The sequence below is a fragment of the Budorcas taxicolor genome, chromosome X, assembly GCF_023091745.1.
Source record: "Budorcas taxicolor isolate Tak-1 chromosome X, Takin1.1, whole genome shotgun sequence".
NCBI classification, from domain to species: Eukaryota; Metazoa; Chordata; class Mammalia; order Artiodactyla; family Bovidae; genus Budorcas; species Budorcas taxicolor.
This window is the reverse complement of record NC_068935.1, coordinates 2,267,158-2,274,234: the sequence shown is the minus strand read 5'-3', so window position 1 is coordinate 2,274,234 and position 7,077 is coordinate 2,267,158.

Below are 7,077 nucleotides of genomic sequence, written 5' to 3'. Positions count from 1 at the left end.
CATCTCTCTTTGCTATTCTTTGGAATGCTGTATTCAGATGGGTATATCTTTCCCTTTCTCCATTGCCTTTCATTTCTTTTCTTTTCTCAGCTAAAGGCCTCCTCAGACAACCATTTTACTTTTTGCATGTCTTTTTCTTAGGGAAGGTTTTGGTCACCACCTCATGTACATTGTTATGAACTTCTGCCCATAGTTCTTCAAGTACTCTGTCTATCAGATAACATCCCTTGAATCTATTTGTCACTTCCACTGTATAATCATAAGGGATCTGATTTAGGTCATACCTGAATGGCTTAGTGTTTTTTCCTACTTTCTTCAATTTAAAGTTTGAATTAAGCAATAAGGAGCTAATGATCTGAGCCACAGACAGCTCCACGTTTTGTTTTTGTTGACTGTATAGAGCTTCTCCATCTTTGCCTTCAGAGAATATAATCAATCTGATTTAGGTATTGGGCCATCTGGTTATGTCCATGTGGAGAGTCATCTCTTGTGTTGTTGGAAGAGAGCATTTGCTATCTCCAGTGGATCTTCTCCACAAACTCTGTTAGCCTTTGCCCTGCTTCATTTTGTAATGCAAAGCCAAATTTTCTTGTTACTCCAGGTATCTCTTGACTTCCTACTTTTGCATTCCAATCCCCTATGATGAAAAGGACATCTTTTCTTTGGTGTTAGTTCTAGAATGTCTTGTAGTTCTTCAGAGAACCATTTGACCTCAGCTTCTTCAGCATTAGTGATTGGGGCATAGACTTTGATTACTGTGATGTTGAATGGTTTGCCTTGGGAACAAACCGAGATCTTTCTGTTGTTTTTGAGATTGCATCCAAGTACTGCATTTCAGATTCTTGTTGACTATGAGGGCTACTGCATTTCTTCTAAGGCATTTTTGCCTACAGTAGTGGGTATAGCACTTATCTGAATTAAATTTGCCCATTCCCATCCATTTTAGTTCACTGATTCCTAAAATGTTGTTGTTCACTCTTGCCATCTCCTGTTTGACCACATCCAATTTACCTTGATTCAGGAACTCAATATGCCAGGTTTCTATACAATATTGTTCGTACAGCATTGAACTTTATTTTCACCACCAGAGACATCTACAACTGGACATTGTTTCTGCTTTGGCTCAGCTCTTCATTCTTTCTGGAGCTATTTCTCCACTCTTCCACAGTAGCATATTGGACACCTTCTGACCTGGGGGTGCATTCATCTTCCAGTGTCATATATTTTTGCCTGTTCATACTGTTCATGGGGTTCTCAAGGCAAGAATATTGAAGTGGTTTGCTATTCCCTTCTCCAGTGGACCATGTTTTGTCAGAACTGTCTGCTGTGACCCATCACATTTGTGGCCCCATGTGTGGCCACATGGTTGGCCCCACACAGCATGGCTCATAGTTTCACTGAGTTGCAAAATGCTGTGATCCTTGTGATCATTTTGGTTAGTTTTCTGTGATTGTGGCTTTCATTCTGGAGGCCGTTGAATTGTAAGTTTTGCTTCTTCTGTCTTCCCTCTGATGGATGAGTATAAGAGGCTTGTGCAGGTTTCCTGATGGGAGGGACTGGTTGTTGGGAAAACTGGGTCTGCTCTGCTCATGTAAATCTTTAATCCAATTTTCTGCTGAAGGATGGGGCTGTACTCCCTTCTTGCTAGCTGTTTGGCCTGAAGCAAGTCAGTCCTGTAGTCTGAAGTCTCTATGGTGTGGCTACAGGTTCTTTGCTATGACTAAAGGTGACCTCCTCCAAGAAGACTTATGCCAAACTTGTGTCTCCTAGGACTTAGTGTTCCTGACCCTGCAGCAGGACACCATTGACCCATGCCTCTTCAGAAGACACCCAAACACTGACAGGCAGGTCTGGCTTAATCTCTTAATCACTGTTCCTTTCCCTTGGGTTCTGGTGTGCAGAACGTTTGTGTGTGTGTATGTATGTGTGTGTGTGTGTGTGTGCCCTCCAAGTGTCTCTACTTCATCCAGTCTATGGAAGTTCTGTAATCAAATCCCACTGACCTTCAAAGTCAAGTTTCCTGGGGATTCCCAGTCCCTTTGCCAGGTCCCCAAGTTAGGAGTTCTGATGTTTCTTTCTTAGCCATGTGCTCATAGCTAGATTCTTTCCAGCCAGTTAGAATTTGCTCACAAGGGTTCCGCAGTGAAACAGAACCAGAATTTCTCATTTCACAAGTCACAAATACAATCACAAATCGCAACACAGAACATAAAGTATAAAACACACACAGACACAGTCATAATAATCAGACACTCTCTTAAATATAAGATTGAAGTCTCTCTCTCTCTCTCAAAAAAAAAAAAAAAAAAAAGAATAACTCCTATAAAGACACAGCCAAGTACTTACAATTAGTATAAATGGAAATATTTCAGAGAGGAAAGGATGCCAGTTTGAAAGAGGTGAAGAAAGGGGGACAAAACAGGTGACTTTATGGACATTTCCTGCCACCTGCAGATGCCCAGGGGTTATAGGACTTTTCCCTGCACTTTCTGGAAGGCAGGATGGAAATTCAGCCCTACCAGAAAGAAGATCCCAGATATAAGATCATAATTTGAATTATTTAAACTCAGATGAGGCTATGTTGCTTCAACCAGACCCCTACATCCAGGACCAGGACAGAAGAATAAAAGGTAGGAGAGAAGGAGTTGAAAAGAAGAAAGAGAGAGGGAAGGGGGGGAAAGGTCAATAAAGTTTTCTTGTTCTTTAACCAGTCAGGGAACTTTGGTCAGTCATTTACATTAGGAGGAAACCAGGGACAAAGTGTCCTAGTTGCCAGCTGCTGGATCTAATCTGTTGACAGGTAAGCTTGTCCGTGAGTACCCCAGGTTTTCAGGATGTCAATAATAGTGAAGAAGCCGTCTCACCAGAGTTGCCATTCATTGTAGGAAGAAAGACATTTTCCAGGGCTTGAGAATAGGCTCTTGCCTAACATTCAGAAATGAGTTGCCCAAAGAGACACACATGCTGACAAAGCAAGAAACTTTGTTGGGAAGTGGTGCCTGTGGGGAGAGCAGGAGAGTAAGAGAACCCAGTAAGATAGATAGTACTAGGAAGTCAGTGTAGGACTCTGAGACCTTGGTCTTTTCAATAAACATTACAATCCTTTAAACTAAAGCTATACCCCATAACAGTATGAAAAGGCAAAAAGGTAGGACACTGAAAGATGAACTCCCCAGGTCAGTAGGTGCCCAATATGCTACTAGAGATCAGTGGAGAAATAACTCCAGAAAGAATGAACGAATGGAGCCAAAGCAAAATACCCAGGTGTGGATGGGACTGGAGATAGAAGTGGGGTCTGATGCTGTAAAGAGCAATATTGCATAAGAACCTGGAATGTTAGGTCCATGAACAAAGGCAAATTGGAAGTGGTCAAACAGGAGATGGCAGAAATGAACATTGACATTCTAGGAACCAATTAACTAAAATGGACTGGAATGGGTGAATTTAACTCAGATGAGCATTATATCCACTACTACAGACAGGAATCCCTTAGATGATATCCAGTAGCCATCATAGTCAACAAAAGAGTCTGAAATTCACTACTTGGGTGCAATCTCAAAAACGACAGAATGATCTCTGTTCTTCTCCAAGGCAAACCATTCAATATCACAGTTATCCAAATCTAGGCCCCAACCAGAAACGCTGAAGAAACTGAAGTTGAATAGTTTTATGAAGATCTACAAGATCTTTAAGAACTAACACCCAAAAAAGATGTCCTTTTCATTATAAGGGACTGGAATGCAAAAGTAGGAAGTCAAGAAACACCTGGAGTAACAGGCAAATTTGGCCTTGGAGTACAGAATGAAGCAGGGTAAAGGCTAATAGAGTTCTGCCAAGAGAACACACTGGTCATAGCAAACACCCTCTTCCAACAACACATGAGAAGTCTCGACACATGGACATCACCAGATGGCCGACACCAAAATCAGATTGATTATATCCTTTGCAGCCAAAGATGGAGAAGCTCCATAATGAAAGTGAAGTCACTCAGTCGTGTCGGACTCTTTGCGACCCGTGGACTGTAGCCCACCAAGCTCCTCCATCCATGGGATTCTCCAGGCAAGAGTACTGGAGTGGGTTCCCATTTCCTTCTCCAGGGGATCTTCCCGACCCAGGGATCGAATTCAGGTCTCCCACATTGCAGGCAGACGCTTTAACCTCTGCACCACCAGGGAAGCCCGGAGAAGCTCTATAGAGTCAGCAAAAACAAGACTGTGAGCTGACTGTGGCTCAGATCATGAACTCCTTATGCCAAATTCAGACTTAAATTGAAAGAAGTAGGAAAACCACTAGATCATTGAGGTATGACCTAACTCAAATCTCTTATGATTATACAGTGGAAGTCAGAGATATATTTAAGGGACTAGATCTGATAGACAGAGTGCCTGATGAACTATAGACAGATTTTTGCGACATTGTACAGGAGACAGGGATCAAGAACATCCCTAAGAAAAAGAAATGCAAAAAGGCAAAATGTTTTTTTCTGAGGAGGCCTTATAAATAACTGTGAGAGGAAAATAAGTGAAAATCGAAGGTGAAAAGGAATGATATAAGCTTCTGAATGCAGAGTTCCAAAGAATAGGAAGGGGAGATAAGAAAGCCTTCCTTAGTTACCAACGCAGAAACATAGAGGAAAACAATAGAATGGGAAAGACTAGAGATCACTTCAAGAAAATTAGAGATACCAAGGGAACATTTCATGCAAAAATGGGTTCAATAAAGGACAGAAATGGTATGGATCTAACAGAAGCAGAAAATATTAAGAAAAGGTGGCCAGAATACACAGAAGAACGGTACAAAAAAATCTTCATGACCCATATAATCACGATGGTGTGATCACTCACTACAGCCAGACATCCTGGAATGTGAAGTCAAGTGGACCTTAGGAAGCATCATTAGGAACAAAACTAGCGGAGGTGATGAAATTCCAGTTGAGCTATTTCAAATCCTGAAAGATGATGATGTGAAAGTTCTGCACTCAATATGTCAGTAAATTTGGAAAACTCAGTGCTGGCCACAGGACTGGAAAAGATCACTTTTTATTCTAATCCCAAGGAAAGGCAATGCCAAAGAATACTCAAAGTACTGCACAATTGCACTCATCTCACATGCTGGTAAAGAAATGCTCAAAATTTTCCAACCCAGGATGCAACAATACATGAACTGTCAACTTCCAGATGTTCAAGCTGGTTTTAGAAAGGCAGAGGAACCAGAGGTCAAATTGCCAACATCCGCTGGGTCATCGAAAAAGCAAAAGAGTTCCAGAAAAACATCTATTTCTGCTTTATTGACTATGTCAAAGCCTTTGACTGTGTGGATCACAATAAAATGTGGAAAGTTCTTCAAGAGATGGGAATGCCAGACCACCTGACCTGCCTTCTTGAGAAACCTGTATGCAGGTCAGGAAGCAACAGTTAGAACTGGGCATGGAACAATAGACTGGTTCCAAATAGGAAAAGGAGTACAAGGCTGTATGTTGTCACCCTGCTTGTTTAACTTCTATGCAGAGTACATCATGAGAAACGCCGGGCTAGAAGAAACACAAGCTGGAATCAAGATTGTTGGGAGAAATATCAATAACCTCAGACACGCAGATGACACCACTCTTATGGCAGAAAGTGAAGAGGAACTAAAAAGCCTCTTGATGAAAGTGAAAGAGGAGAGTGAAAAAGTTGTCTTAAAGCTCAACATTCAGAAAACTAAGATCATGTCATCTGGTCCCATCACTTCATGGGAAATGGATGGGGAAACAGTGTCACACTTTATTTTTGGGGGCTCCAAAATCACTGCAGATGGTGATGGCAGCCATGAAATTAAAAGACGCTTACTCCTTGGAAGGAAAATTATGACCAACCTAGACAGCATATTGAAAAGCAGAGAGTTTACTTTGCCAACAAAGGTCCATCTAGTCAAGGCTATGTTTTTTTTTTTTTTCTTTTTTCCCCCCAGTGGTCATGTATGGATGTGAGAGTTGGACTGTGAAGAAAGCTGAGCACTGAAGAATTGATCTTTTGAACTGTGGTGTTGGAGAAGACTCTTGAGCGTCCCTTGGACTGCAAAGACATCCAACCAATCCATTCTGAAAGAGACCAGCCCTGGGATTCCTTTGGAAGGAATGATGCTAAAGCTGAAACTCCAGTACTTTGGCCACCTCATGCGAAGAGGTGACTCACTGGAAAAAACTCTGATGCTGGGAGAGATTGGGGGCAGGAGGAAAAGGGGATGACAGAGGATAAGATGGCTGGATGGCATCACCGACTCGATGGATGTGAGTTTGAGTGAACTCAGGGAGATAATGATGGCCAGGGAGGCCTTGTGTGTTACGATTCATGGGGTCGCAAATAGTCGGATACTACTGTGCAACTGAACTGAACTGAACTGAAAGACAGCACTAACAGAGGTAGCTTGTCATTTTGTTTCGTTTTTTGTCATATTTTTATAAAAGGAGATAGGACTATGTCACTGATGTCTCCAGCAATGTATTATATCACCTTCTTTTGGGAGCTGAGCCACATGGAGGAGTTCAGAAATAAAAGAAGCATTGAGAATAGATGTGTTCTTTTGAGTGAGCAATCTCTTCTCTTTCCAGATTATAGTGTTAGAATGTAATATGTTATAGTTGGATTCAGTGTAAATGTTTATCTTTTGGTCTTTGGCTAGGGTCAAAGCTTGTATAAGAGTTATCAGTTCAGCCTGTTGTGAGGATGTGTGAGTTGAGAGGGTGGCTGACTTGATGAGGTGAGGGAGGATAACTTTAATTGGCTGTCTCTGAACTATCGCACATCCAGCCCCGATGGGGCTTGTTTTGGGGCATTGTCATCTATTAACCAGAATGGGACTTTGGGGTTAGTAAGGGTCTGATAAGTTATATGTTTAAAAGGATTAAGTGTCATATCTAAGGTCTGAACACAGTCATGAAATAGGTGTTCTGTTTCTGGATCTGGTGTAGGGAGTAATCTAGCAGCATTAAGAGGTTTACAAGGCATAAAAGAAAAGGATGGGTCGAGGAGGTGTGTGTGGAGGATTTGTAGTCGAGCAAGGGTCAGAGAAAGGAAAGCCCAATGAGAGAGTAAATCT